General features: G+C 44.5%; 1 protein-coding gene across 5 annotated transcripts in view; it reads left to right on the top strand.

Moving 5' to 3' along the window:
- Positions 1 to 15,082, top strand: part of ATP9B (ATPase phospholipid transporting 9B (putative)) — a 267,517-nt gene that overhangs the window by 5,417 nt on the left and 247,018 nt on the right. The window lies entirely within an intron of this gene.

Here is a 15,082-nt window from a genome sequence, read left to right on the forward strand (position 1 = left end):
ATTCCCTGTCTAATCTAAAAAGCAGATCTGCTGGAGACAAATTCTCTTAGTTCTCCATCATCTGAGGTTGTTTCTGTTTCTCTTTAATTCCTGAAAGATAGTTTTACCAGATACAGAATTTGGGTTTGACTTTTTTTTTTTTTTTAAACCCTTGAAAAATGTTATACAACTTCTTTCTGGCCTCCATGGTTTCTGATGAGAAATCTGATGTCGCTTGAGTTGTTTAGTCCTTTTGAGATAGTCGTCACTTACCCTCCCTCCTTTGCTACTTTTTTCCTTGTAGTTTGCAGTTTAACTGCAATGTATCCTGACCCAGATCTCTCTGGGTCGTCTTACCTGGGTTTGTGCACCTTGCTGGCTTTTGTGTCTCCCACCTATCTGAGAAGCTCCCAGCATCACTGGTTTGAGTACACTTTGAGCACTGCCCTCTTCCATCCCACCTGTGACCCGGGCAGCACCTTGTAGTCCCAAAGGATCCTGGGTTTCTGCTCATCTGTTCTAAGTCCATCTCCTGTTCAAAGTGGGCAGTTTCTACTGTTCTGTCTGAAACTTTACTGATTTTTTTTTTGTCTTTATTTTGCTGTTCAGCCCATTCATTCATTTTTTGTTCAGAATTTTCCAGTTGATTCTTCTTCATATTAGCTCGTTGTTGCTGAGACTTTATAGTTGCCCATTGAGATGTTTTTATGGTGGCTGTTTTAAAATCCTTGTCAGGTAATTTCAGTATCTGTGTTGTTTTGATGTTGTTATCTGTTGATTTTCTTTTTTCATTCAAGTTGAGATTTTTCTGGTTTCTGGTAATGAATGATTTTTCAGGTGTGTTCTGGACATTTTGGGTATTATGTTACGAGGCTCTGGAGCTTATTTAAATTTTCTGTCTCATCAGGCTTTCTCTGCTGCCACTTTGGTGGTGGGAGTGGAATGTGGGAGTGCCAGAGGGGTAAAGAGCCAGGTCTCCACATAGCCCTCATGACACCTGGGGAAGGGAGAGGAGGGTGTGGTGTTGCTGCTGGGCCTAGCTGGGAGTTAGACTCTCTCTTGAACTCTGCTGACCCCTGGTCTCTGCTGACCTGCCTTGCCTGGGAAAGGAGTGGTGGGATGCCTAGTTACTGCACTCCTGTGGCCTCCTCTGGCATTGCAGATGGTTGTCACCTCTAAAGTGGTTGGTGCCCACCTGTGGAGAGGCCTCTTCTGGCATTCCCAGGATGGGTAGGGTTGCTTTATCTCTGCTGTTTAGGGGTATGGATTACAATTTACTCAGCTCCTGCACCAGGCCTAGGAGACTAGACCTAGGCAAAACTGAGTCATATGTGCTAGGTGCTGCTGACTCAAAGTGAACTTAAAATTAGGCCAGTTTTCCACAAAACAGGAGATTGATAGCAACCGATCATAAGGGGCCCAGTCACTCTGAGCCAGTGTGGTGAGAAAGTCCCCTCTGCTTTAAAGCTATATGGAAAGTAACCTTGAACCGACCAATCCATATTTTGTTTCTTATTTCTGCTTTCTCCAGCTTTTTCTGCCTATAAAGCCCACCTCTGCCGCTCAGTTACTGGGATACCTTTCACAGGTAGAGTGCTGCCTGATTCACCAATCACTCATAAAGGCAAATTAGGTTTTTAAATTTCTGAAATTTTGTCTTTAACAGAAGTGAAGGTTGGGCCCCCTTGCACGTGCATCCTACAATAACTGCCACCCTCAACTGCCTCTTGCTCTTCTTCCCTGACACCCTCTGGGCAGGGGGAAGGCATCTCCTTAGGACTGGGCAGTGTGGAGCAGGGCTGTGCTCTGTCCATCATGTCTGGGTGGGGCAGGGTAGGTAGTGTCAGTTTTCTGTCCTGCCGGGCTGCCCCTTTCCTGGTCCTTTGGCGAGAGAGACCAGGCTTCTCTTGGGACTAGTTTTGATGTGGGTCTGTTGGTTTTTCTGGTTCCTGCCTCTGCAGCATGAGACAAGGAGTGTACGAGGCAAAAAGAAACAAAACTGGGGGCTCACCGTCGTGTCCCCCAGTGCAGGGCCCTTGCCTGCTCTGACCTCCTCTCTCCACCTTTTCATGCGTGATGGTGGGTTCTCAGCTGTGTGCAAGGGGAGGGGGAGGGGGAGACAGAGCACACGTCCAGAACCAGAAGGGAGGGGCAGTTTATATTTCTTCTTTTTATTTACTCTTATATTTTAAAATCATTTCTATTCTTTTTTTATAGCTTTTTTCATGTAGTTCACGTGCCATACAGGTTGCCCATGTAGATGTACAGTTCAGTGTTTTTATATGTTCATGGATGTGTGCAGCTGTCCTCTCGTTTGATGTTGGGACACTGTCATCAGCTCCAAAAGAAGCCTCAGGTCCTCTGGCTGCCGCCCCACCCCTTCGTCTCCATTCCCCATTCCTCCAACCCCTGTATGTAGAGGGTTTTTTGTTTTGTTTTGTTTTTTTAACTGTGGTAAAATATAGCTAACATGGAATTTCCCATTTTAACTATTTTTCAGCATACTTTTGACTTAATGTAGAACAAATCACTAATTACATACTTTGAAACTGTCAAGTGAATAAAGTTTATTTCAAAATTACGATTTTTATAATACTTCCATTTTGGGAAATGTGCGCTATATATTAGAATACAACTAAGAAATAGAAAAAAAGTTAGTGTATTTTATATTTACCAAAAACAAAAGTTTTATCACGTGAAGCCTAGAACTCCCCAGTTGGCGATTGGAAGCTAACAGCTTTGATATGAGCTTCAGTTCACATCATGAGCTCTGACAGCTGCCTTCCTGGACCATTAAAAGTGGCATTTTGTTCCTATGTCTAAGGAATTATAGTCATGGATTTTTTAAAGGATCTTAGGTTTTCCTTGAAGTAGAATTATTTTTATTTCATTATAGTCACACCAGTTTAGGACACAGCATATTTTAAAAGATAATGTTGGTAAACTGTTAGAACTTTCATAAAAATTTTTCATCATTGGGCTTGTGTTTTATGAAAATTTTCAAGGGAAGAATTAGATGTGATATTTATAATGCAAACATTCAGTATCACTCTGCTTTTATTATCCACAGGTGTGAGGATGTTCCTGTTTTCATGTTATTAGGTGAATGAAGTCTGAACCATACAGTTCATCATTCACTAGGAATGCAATTATATGTCCAGACCATTTTCTACGAAGTCACATGAGGCACTTATTTCTCTATCAGAAATTGTGAATATCTGGGTAAAAGTAAAACATTTGTCAAGTTGGTATTTTTCATTTTTGTTTTCTAAATGATAGCTGTTGTTCAAACTATCTTTGCAGCTGAATGAAGAGTGGGTAAATTGAACATTATTGTTTTGGTCATCCGTGCCTGTTACTACTTTTTCTTTGCCTTTGCCAGCATCGTGGCTATTGGCTCTGACTCAAGGCATTTGTGACATTATAATAAACTTTTAATGTTTAAAAGGAGATTTCACTCTGAGAACAAGTGGCTATTGTCTGTTTATCTATAAAATATTAGCGTTTTTTGGTAGAGATAGCACAAAGTTTTTTAATGTAGGGTTACTTATTCTAATAGCCTGTACATAATTTTCTATGTCTCTTAACACTTTACAGTTATGATAGTCATTAATAAGTATTTTACTGGTTGTAAAAATGAAACTTTGTTGTGATGGGTCACAGTTGAAAAGCTTGGTTTTTTAGGATACAGAATGATTCTTAAGACAGAGGTAAACTAATTGCTCAGGCTTAGGATTCCTTGGAATCAAGCATGTCTTCTTAGGTGTGTATGAGAATTTCCTTCAAAAGAGATTTGTAGTTTATTCAAGTATGAGAATTTTTTTACACCTGCTGGAATAGAAATGTTTCACTTAATTTGTCTACAGCCTGCAGGATTAGCATGAAGGTAGAGTTAGGCACTTGGCTATGTGTTCTAGACTAATTGGCTGTATAGCTTCCAATTTCTGGATTTGCATTTACATAATACTGGATATTGTGCCATTAACTCTAATTCAGTGGTTTGTCTCAATTTATGTATGTAAGGAAACTGAATTACTTACAGAACATTTTAGAAATCACTAGTTCCAAGCGCACAGCTCCCATGGGGAAATCACTTCTCAGCTCAGTAGATTGTCATATTACTTTTGCTTGTTTTAAAGCATTGTTTCTTTAATCTTATTTATTTATCTGCTACTAAAAAAAAAAAAAAACGTTTTGCCATTTGCCTTAGTCTGTTCTGAGATGCTATTAAGAGTGCTGGAAACTGGGTGAGTTACAAGGACCAGAATCGTATCTCTCACAGTACTGGCGCCTGGTGAAGGCTTTCTCAGAAGGGCAGGAGAGAGAATCCGCTCTCACAAGCCTGTTTATAATGGCATTAACCCCTTGTGATAGCGGCGCCCTCATGACTGACAGGGCAGTCAGGTTCCACCTCAACACCGTAGTGTCAGTCACACGAGTTTGGATGGGGCAAAGTCATGGAAACTCTGGCAGTGTTTATCTGCTGTGTTCCTCTGAGAGAGAGTCCCAGCTTCTCATTAGTTCATATACTCTGCTGCTTACTGGGGACTCATCAGTGACACAGTTAAATTCCATAGCTGTGTTTGGAGGAGCAAATGTGTGCAGTTCTTTATAGCACTTAGTTTTGTTGCTTTGTTTTTCTGCTTAATATGCAGGCAAGGAGGAGATTTTATTTTTCTTAATGGGAATTTGAGCATTAGGCATGTTTTAAATGTGTCTCTCACTACAGTATCAGTTTCTAGAAATGTGTCTCATCAAAGTGGAGACACTGAGGCTGTTAGACACTTTAGGATAAGAGGTGAGCTCTAAGCGAGCTGTTAGGTAAATTATATGCCTTCGTGTCTCTGAGAATGGTGTTGAAAGCTCCTTGCTCTGCAGCCTCTGACAGCAGCCCTCGCTGCACTGGTCCTCAGTAGGCAGTACTCCTGGGTTTGGCATCATACGTGCTGTCGTCTTTGTTCACATTGTTTTTACTCGTTTTAAAAATATGTTTCCAGAATTATACTTAATTACTGGAAATGGTTTATTTTTCTTGAGTGACAAACCAATTAAGTGTGCGTGACACCAGGCAACAAAGACACTGAAGATTCTGTGCTTATCCTGTCTCTGAAAAAAATCCATTATTCATCATCTTATTGTTTTTAAATACTGAGGTAAAATTTTCAATACAATAGGAAAATTGCTTTGGAAACGGAATAAATTGCTTGCCCCTTCAGAGGCCCCGTCTCCGGCAGTCAGGTACTAGACGTATTGCTGATACTCACTTTCTTCCAGAGCTCACTGTGCTGTTTTTCCAGCCTTGAACTGGAACTTAGTGAAAAGACAAAAATACCCTTTTGTGTGTTATATTAGGAAGTGTTTGAATTTAATCACATTTTTATTCATTGACTAGTTGACTGTTCTAAAAGACGTGATCTTTCTTACAGAGGTAAGAAAAAAGGACTTTTAAAAGAAAAGATATTTGAGTTAGGCCTGTTACTTCAGAGGTCATGTAATTCTTCACCTACATCATGTAAAATGTAATTGCGTATTGGAGATCTGGGTGGTCCAGAGTGGTAGAGGATTGTATGGAGACACTAAAGTGAGCATCATTTTGATTGGTGGGTTGATGTTCAAAAGAAGGCTGAAAATAAATGAATACAAGAATTATTTTTTTCTATTTGATAAGTAAGACATGTTCTTTTCTTGTTTGTGCAAATTTTAAAAGTTCTTTTTGAAAATGTTATTCTCGTATTTCAAAGCAGTACACTGAACCCTATAAATGCATCAATGTACAAAGTTACTTAATAAAAAATAATAATTGGGCGGCACCTGTGGCTCAGAGGAGTGGGGCGCCGGCCACATATACTGGAGGTGGCGGGTTCAAATCCGGCCCTGGCCAAAAACTGCAAAAAAAAAAATATGTATATATATATATATAAAATAAAATAAAAGATAGGTTCTGTAGATTTGTTGTTGAGTTGAATTTGTATGTAAGTTGGAACAGGTTTGTTTACCTATTATCTATAATAGCCCCCGTTTTAAGGGTAAGTCTTGTGTCACCTAGATGTTTATAACTGAGGGACTTCCGTGATAGCCTCTGCTCATAAGTGTGAGATGTGTATAATCTGCGTAATTAGGCATTTGTAAGTCAGGGGCTGCCTGCCTGTGAAGTCTTAACCTGATGCCTGATGCAGCCCCTCCCTCCTGGAGGCATCTGCTGCTTGCCCTCCTGCATGTCCAGGGAGGACATTTCTGCGGGGCATCCGGCCCACGCCGTGCTGGTGAGGTGGAGGGAGGCCACACTCGGCCTGTTGCTCATGTCCTGGTGTAGCCTTGCTCTCCACTGTGTCTTCTGGCTCCATTTCTCTTTTTTCCCCTTTCCCAAAGGTGAATTTCTGTTTTTCTCTGGGTCAGGAGAGGGGCAATTACCTGTTTGGGAGAAGTGGAGTGAGAAGCAGTCTAAGGATCTAATTTTTTCTTTTTGGGTTTTTTATTTTTGGAGACAAGATCTCATTTGTGTTCTAGGTTGGACTGCAGCAGTGTTATCATAGCTCACTGCGGCCTCCAACACTTGGGCTCAAGTGAACTCCTACCTTACCCTTCTGAGTAGCCATCACAGCTGGCTGATGTTTTAACTTTTTTGTGGAGATGGGTTTGCACTATGTTCCCTGGGTTGGTCTTGAACTCCTAGCCTCAAATGATCCTCCTGTCTCAGCCTCCCAAGTAGCTGGGACTACAGGTGCCCAGAATAACACCTGGCTAATTTTTCTATGTTTAGTAGAGACAGGGTCTTGCTTTGCTCAGGCTGTTCGTGAACTTCTGAGCTCAGGTGATCCACCTGCCTTGGCCTCCCAGAGTGCTGGGATGACATATGTGAGCCAGCGGGTCTGGCTCAATTTCTTATTTTAATATCCATTGAAACCGACTCTTAGAGGTACTATGAGCCTCTTTACTCATAGTACAGAGGTACTAGAGGTACTATGGAGGACTCTGGGGCATATCGGCTCTGGTTTCTGGGTCCTCACTGCTGGCTTCCAGCTCTGTTTCCTTAGATCTGTTCAGTTACCAACCATCCATTTGCTTTCCTACTTCCTACAGCTGTTACCGTCTGTCATCTGTTTTCCCTTTTTTAGGTTTCAGCTTTAAAATCCAGGCCTTTTTTTTAGTCCTGAAAGTAGCTCATATATTCAATCTCCATCTCCTTCTTTCCTCTTAGAGCATGGCTTCCCAGTGGCACAGGGCTCAATGAAGTTGGTATAGGACTGGACAGCTCCCACATTTTGAAGGCTTTTGCTTCCTTTTCCTCAATTCCAGTTACAGAATTTTTGTGTAGCTCAACTTGGTTGATTTGGTGCCTGTCCCCAAACAGGAGCAGGGTTTGAGCTCCCTGTGCAAGAACACAGCTCTCCTTCTGGGGTAATGTGGGGAAGGAGGGACATAGCTGTCCCTCCTAAATAAAGAGGAGCTAGAGGTGGGCAGAGTTGCAGGTTTCTTAAGTGCCCTTCCAGGGCAGCAGGCTCTAGCCGTTGCCTGTCCTCCAAGTGCCAACCTGTTTGTTTCAGCTGCCCACTTTGTAGCTCAGAGACACCACAGACTGAGCAAGTAAAAACCCAAACCAAGTCTTCCTCCTTGGCCCGGTCTGAAGCCTCTGCTCTTCACTGCCAGTGTTCTCACCGCACACCAGGAGTCTGCAGGCCTGTCCGTCCCTCCATGCTGTTCTGTCCATCTGGCTCTCTGGGAGCTGTGAGTGCATCCCCTTCTCTCTCCCTGGCCTGAAACCGCCAGGCCTCCTTGGGCCTCTCTCCTCGGCTTTAAGTCTCCGTTGTCCTTCACTGGCAGGTCCGCATGGGCCCGACGGGCCTTCCCCTCGCCTGGAGGCAGCTATCCACTTGGCCTCGTTAACCTCCTTCTCTTCAGGTGTGCCTAACTTGTCCCTTCTTGGTTGTTGCCCTGATTACTCCATCTTGTTGTACTAGGTGACTCTCTGTCTCGTCAGCTGTTGCCACTGTCATTTTTAATCACTGATCAATAACTCTGAGGCCCCTTGAGTTCGAGGCTGTGTCTCTTATTACTGACCATCAATGTTCAGCACGCACTTGGTGCTCAGCGAATGCTTGGTGGATGGATGTATCACGATGTCTCACGAGCGTTTGCTCACGTTCCTGGGATGACTATGAGAGTGATCTTCCTCGGGGCCCTCGATGTGACACACTTTTTGTGTCCAGGGCATTCAGAGGGTCCATGGCTTCTATTTCTAATCATTCTAATCATCTCCTCCTAAGACAGTTGTTCTCAACCTTCCTAATGTTGCGGCCCTTTAATACAGTTCCTGTGGGTCGTGACCCACAGTTTGAGAACTGCTGTCGTAAGAGGAGGAGAGATCTTTTGGTAGTTAGTGTTTGTTGAGGATCCACTCATCGTCTCCTGAGGCTTATTCTTCTGTTTCATAACTTGAGGGCAATTTGTGCCTGTATGTCCAAGGACAGTCACTTAATGAGGGGCATCCATTCTTAATGTGGTTAGGTGGTGCTGTTGTGCAAATGTCAGAGTGTACTTAAACGAGCCTTCAGTGCATGGCCTTGTGAACACTGAGGCACAGCCTGTGCACCTCCTGGAGCACTGCGCACTGCAAGCAGCCACAGTGCAGTGGCATGTCTGACCTGAGCAGAGCTGACACTGGACCTCCTGGTGCCACTAAGTCATGAGGCTGTAGACACTTTCAGCTCTGTTACAATCTTACAGGCCCATTGTATGTGGTCTGTGCATGGCTGTACTGAGTGGTTATTGGTCCTGTTAGCCCTTGCTTGTGCAGAGTGCCACTTCTCCGCACCTGTCTCTCTGTGGCCCAGCTGGCTGAGGACCTGGGGAGCTGCAGGATGCCCTCAGCACTCCGTGTGTCTCCTGTCTCTTACAGGTTTTGTGGGATGCGAAATCTTTTGATTAGTACTATATGCTATCACTGCCATAACAAAATACCAGAGACTGGGTTATTTATAAACCATAGAAATTTATTTCTCACAGTTGTGTAGGCTGAAAGTCTAGGAACCGGCACCTGCAGCTTCAGGGTTTGGGAGGACTGCTGTCCCCACAGGTATAGCCTCTTAACTACATCCTCACATGGCAGAGGGCCCATCAGGCTGAGAGGGGTGAGCCCGCCCCCTGCAGCCCTCTTACAAAGCACTGCTCTCCCTGTTGTGTAGAGCCTTCATGGCCTTATCATTTCCTAGAGCAGCGGTTCTCAACCTGTGGGTTGTGACCCCTTTGGAAGTTGAACGACCCTTTCACAGGGATCGCCTAAATACATCCTGCATATTAGATATTTACATTACGATTCATAACAGTAGCAAAATTATAGTTACGAAGTAGCAATAAAAATAATTTTCTGATGGGGGGGTCACCACAACATGAGGAACTGTATTAAAGGGTCGCAGCATTAGGAAGGTTGAGAACCACTGCCCTAGAGGCCTTACCTCTTACTAATGTTGCTTTGAGGATTAAGTGTCAGTGTAAATGTGGAGGAAACACACATGCTGCTGTCACGGCAGAGCCGGGTGGAGACTGCATGGAGCGGGGCTGTCACAATGACACAGAAGGAAAGCTATGTTATTAATTGAAACGTAATCGTTTTACTTTCCTGTAGCAGTGGTAATGTCCACAAACTCCATGGTTTAAACAGCATATTTGTTACCTTCCAGTTCTGAATCCTGACTGTAGGTCTCCCTAAACTGCAGGAGGCTCTGTTCCTTCCTGTAGGCTTTCCTCCCCTGTTTGGGAAGAATCCGGTTAAAAGCACTAGGAGAACGCTCTGGTTTCCTTGCTGTCAGCTGGGGGCCTCCTTTCCCTCCTGGAGGCCCCTCTGGCCCTGGCCCGTGGCCTCTGCATCTCAGAGCTCTGGCGGGGCAGCAAGCTCTTCCCATGCTGCTGCGCCTTCCTCATTGGACGTTTCTGTCACTTACTCTCCTTCCTTCCCAGGTAATTATTTTGGGCCTACTTGGATAACTTAGGATAATTTTCCTATTTTAAGATTAACTGATTAGCATCTTTAATTCCCTTGTGCTGTGAAATGGAGTCACAAGTGTGACAAGAAGCAGGATGAGGACGTCTTTGAGGATGTCTTTGGGGGCTGTTATACTGCCTACAAAAGTAATGAAAAGTAGCTGAAAGGTTATCTATTCAGAAAGTTCAGGGCCCTGACCGTTTATAGATGAACTTTATGGAATTTCAAGAGTAATTTTCCTGCTGTATAATTTGTTATAGAACAAATACCTATTGACTCAATTATGATACAGTCAGATATTAGTCTATAAATGAGAAGTGTGTTAAAAAGACTGATTATCAGTTAAAAGAATGAGTCATGAATTGGGCAGCGCCCAGACAGAGTAGGTTCCAAGCCGCTGCAGTGCTGCTGTGTGAGTGGATAGAATGTTCGGACGGGAGGTAGCAGGGATGTGATGATGTAGGCCTGTGTAGTCCCAGCACTCTGGGACCAGACCCCTTCTCTACCAAAAAATAAAAAAAAATAACCAGATGTGGCAGCCCACACCTGCGATCCCAACTACTCGGGATTGCTTGGAGGATTGCTTGAGCCTAGGAGTTTGAGGCTGTGGTGAGCTATAATCATACCATTGCACTCTAGCCTGGGTGGCAGGTCAAAGACCCTACCTCTAAAGCTCCAAACTATAAAAAAGGAATTCTTCTAGACTGAGTTCTGCAAGGGAAAAAAAGAAAAGAAAATAGAAGTGAGGTACAGAAAAAGCTGGATTGGTTACAGCCTGCACTTGCCTTATTTGAAGGTGATCTGAGCAGTTTGCCACCCTTGGCCAGAATGCAGTGGCCGGTACAAGAGTAGGTGACAGTCTGCTCATGCACCAGTTAGGTTACAGTTCACTTTGTGTGGAGAAATGTTTAGGCTGAACTTAAAATATATAAGGAGGCAGCTCTAGGCTAGACTGACTGACGTGGCTAACCGTCCTTGGCCACCTTTTGGAGGCAGCCTGTGCATCTGCTGCTCTTGCTTCCACACAGACAACAGGCCTGGTCACTCGTCGTGGGCCAGGTGTGACACATGGTGGAGGGATGCCCTGGGCTGCCAAGCCCTTTGTGGTGGTTGTGATCCCTTTCTTTACGGACACATATCCAACACCATTGTGATGTGAGTAGATGCTAGAAAATTGCCATGTACAAAGTAGTCTTAGAACCCTCAGTAACTGATGGGATGGCTGACACGAGGTAAGTGTGGTCCCCATTTGTCAGTGTTACTAAAGTAGAAAATACAGTGGAAAGTACCAGCTTATGTGTATTGGAAGAAAGAATTACAAAATTATTTTCTAAACCCTGATGTGGTAACTAATTTAGGCAAATGTTGTGCATGGAGATGGAAACATCAGGTTAACTGTGGTGCAGAGAGAGAAGAGCAGCACGGTGCTGGGGGACCGACTGCGAATCATTTACCCAGTGCAGGTGAGAAGTGACAAGTTTGTTCAGTGACAGACTGTGTGTTGTGACTGTGGTCTGGGGGGGCGGGGCTCAGTTTCCTGGTAAGTCCATTTGTTAGAGTATTTTGTAGTTACTTGATGTTAAGAAGGCAGCAGAGAAACTTGGGTGGCAGTTCAGTGTTGGCCACCTCTTAGAAGGATTTTTCCCCCCACTATTGAATTCTGCTTGTGTTTGGTCTCTTGACAGCCAGGCACTTACTTTAAGAGCAGTCCCATGAAGCCTTCGTGCCTAATCACAGAATCCCCGTAGGCACAATATTACCTGCACTAGCACCACACACAGACGCACATGTGCCCACCTGGTACACACAAATGCCCATATGCTCACACAATAACGGGGTGCATGAGTGGAAAGGGAGTGATCCCTTTCTTTCCTGTAGTAAAGGTTCACAGCTGACACCCCTGTAACAAAGAGCAAGTTAATGGGAGAAGCATAACAAATTCATAACTTGCACATGTGTGCATGGGATTCATACAAAATATGAACTCAAAGAGGGGCGGGATGATTGAGGCCTAAATGTCCACTGTGTAGGGGAGAGGGAAATGAGGGCAGGACTGGCAGTGTTAGTAAGTGGTTGTCTCTGCTTATCATGAGATAAAGGCCGAGTCAGTCTCCTGTTGCCACCTTCAGAAGAAGAGGTGGAAAGTCTGGGCACAGTGAGGCTCCAGTCTCTTCCTCTGGTTGAACTTTCCTAGTTACTTGTTGAGATTCCCAGGGGGCGTGTCTTGAGACAATTGCATTTCTTTTGGAGAAGCTTTCTTAGTATGCTGAGGGAAGAGGGTCAGAGAGGCAGGGAAGTGGGGAAAGGTCAGAGACTAAGAGACCTTGGTTCTGAGGCTCATTTTGGAGACCTTTCATTTTTCTACACCCCAACATAACACATGCACACATTTCCTTGAAGGACTATGATGATAGCTCCCTGTAGCTGTAAAACTTGGTATATGCTTTGGAAGATGAGATATGTCTTAAGGTCTAAAAGTTCCTACTTAAGGGCAGAGCAGAGTGGAGACTCTCGTGGTGCTGGTCCGTTTGCACTCTCCATAACCTGAGTCGCAGACATCACTGTCTGTCCTTCTTAACACTTTCATTTCCAAAACGTTGGGTTGTGGAACTGACCAGAGGTCTAGAGAAAGAGGATGATAATGATGATGAAGATGGCAAGTGTCCATATGATCAGTCTCAGAGGAAATGGCAGAAAAAAGATGGAGATGCTTTGTGTTCAGGAAACGACAGAAGATACCCATTTGGTTCTTTAAATTTTTTTCCCTTGAACACATTTTCCCCTACATTCATTGTAAGAAATTGCAAACGTGCAGTGTCAAGCTGAAACGATCAAAAAGATAAGAAACTAGTTTAAAGAGAGTTCATTCAAGTGCACAGCTGAGGCTTGCAGCCCAGGAGTCACCTCTCAGTTGCTTTGGGGAGCGCTCAGGAGAATAAGAGAGGCACTCAGGTTTGTAAAGGAAAGAGGATAAATCAGGAGAGGAGGTGATTACAGAAGTTGTATATGAAGAATTCCCATTGGTTTGCAGAAGGAGCGCTGGTTGATGATTGGCTGTGCCTTGTTGGACTCCAGGATGTGTGCTGCTTGGTGTAAGTCAGAGCTGGCATAGCGGTGGCTTCAAGAGATGAGAAGAGACTGCTGTCACATTTAAATGCCTTTCTGGGGCTGGTAATTTGAAGGGGCGCACACGCCTCAGATGAAACATTTTTCTTTCTCAAGAAATGTTGAAATAGTCCAAGCATGGTGGCCCATGCTTGTAGTCCTACCAAGGCCAAGGCAGAGGGATCACTTGAGCACAGCAGTCTGGGGTGACAGTGAGCTTTTATGATGCCATTGCACTCCAGTGTGGTGGACAGAACAAAACTCTCTCTCAAAAAAAAAAAAAGAGTGTGTGTGTGTGTATATGTATATATCATAAGAAACATCAAAATAATTATCCCTTTTTGGCTCTCTCCACTTTGGGTTATCCTATGTCTCCAGCTTCTCAGAGGGCCTTTTCTCAGTTTTGTGCTTGAAAGTCAGAGCTTTCCCTCAGAGTTTAGCCCTCTGTGTTGTGAAGGTCCACATGGCCGGGGCAGATCTCCGGGCAAAGCTGTGAGAGAAGAGAGAGTGAGGATTGTGAGCGTCCACATCCTGTCTCAAGAGCCTGTCCTCCTCGTGCCCCCCACAGCGCCCCACTTGGGTGGCGTGCAGTGGCTGCAGCGCAGCATCCCGAGGGCCGGGAGCTCTGAAAAGGGGGAAGAAGCCATGTCAGAGCCCCGCCTTGTCAGAGCCCCTGGCTGTGACTGGGGAGGAAGGGTTTCTTTTCAAGCCTGTTCTCTGCATTACGTGTGTAGTGTGCGTGGAGTCTCGGCTCTGACAAGACTAATTTGGGCTTCAAGAGCCTATTTTATTTTATTTATTGAGATGGAGTCTCACTCAGTCAGCTGGGCGTGAGCTGGCGTCAGCCTAGTTCACAACCTGACACTCTTGGGCTTAAGCGATTCTCCTGTCTTAGCCTCCAGAGTAGCTGGGACTCCAGGTGCCCACCACAGCACTCAGCTAGTTTTCTGATTTTTAGTAGAGACACAGTCTCTTGGTGAGAGTGGTCTCGAACTTCTGAGCTCAAGGGATCCTCCCAGATTGCTAGATTATAGCTGTGAGCCACTGTGTTCTGCCCAAGAGTCTATTTTTGATGCCTGAAACTAAGCTGCATTTCTCTTGAAACAGGGTGTGCTTCCGCCCCATTGGCTGGAAGTCTGCAAAGAAGAATTAACAGGAGTGAAAGTGCGCTGGATGCCAGTGGGGCATTGTTCCCTGCTGAGCTGTGCAGCTAGCCTTGGAGTGTGCACCGTGCATGGTGTTCCTACATCTGCCATGCCTTTTGGCCTGTTGGTCCTCTCCGTGGTTTTCATGACTTTCTGTCCATCTGAGTCTTCCAGGCATGATGGAGTTCTTGGAAATTCACTATTGTACCTCTTAACAAGCAGAAAGAAGCAGTCTTCCATAAAACTGCCCTATTTCTAAAATACACTTGCACCAAGTGCATTAGAGTTGCCTTCCAAAGGCTGTGTCCTCCTCAGGTGGGCTTGCCTGGATAGTGGACAATGATGCCTTGCTAGAAGGGCTGCTTGGCTTTGCATACCACCTTCGGACTCCTAGGCCGGTGCTGTGATCTCAGACCTCTGGTCCTCAGGGCAGACTTTCTGGTATGGTTTTCTTCTGTGCTTTTAGGGTCATTCTGTGGGTTGTCTGGCTGTGATTCAGATTGGGCTCTGGGCTTGGCTGTGTTGATTTGGAAAACTTATTTCCCTCATTTTGTGTAAATTAAGTATTATTCTGCTTCTATCCCTTAGTTGTGGTTTCATTGTGGGTTTTGGTTGGGTTTATTTGTCTTGTATATGAAGTTTAAAGCATGCGAGGAGAGATTTCAGTTGAAGTGACTGCCGTTCCCCTGTAGGAACCCAGAAATCTGCTTTCTTACCTTTTACATTGAGATGGTACTCTCCCAACGCTTGATGAAAAATTAAGTAAGATAGCACTTGTTGAATCTCTGGTGTAGTTTCTGACAACTTGACTGCTCTCAAAAAGGTAAGTTTTTATTGTGGAAAGATAAATCGTGTTTGTGGTTGGAAGATACAA

This window comes from Nycticebus coucang, chromosome 19 (genome assembly GCF_027406575.1).
Source record: "Nycticebus coucang isolate mNycCou1 chromosome 19, mNycCou1.pri, whole genome shotgun sequence".
NCBI lineage: Eukaryota > Metazoa > Chordata > Mammalia > Primates > Lorisidae > Nycticebus > Nycticebus coucang.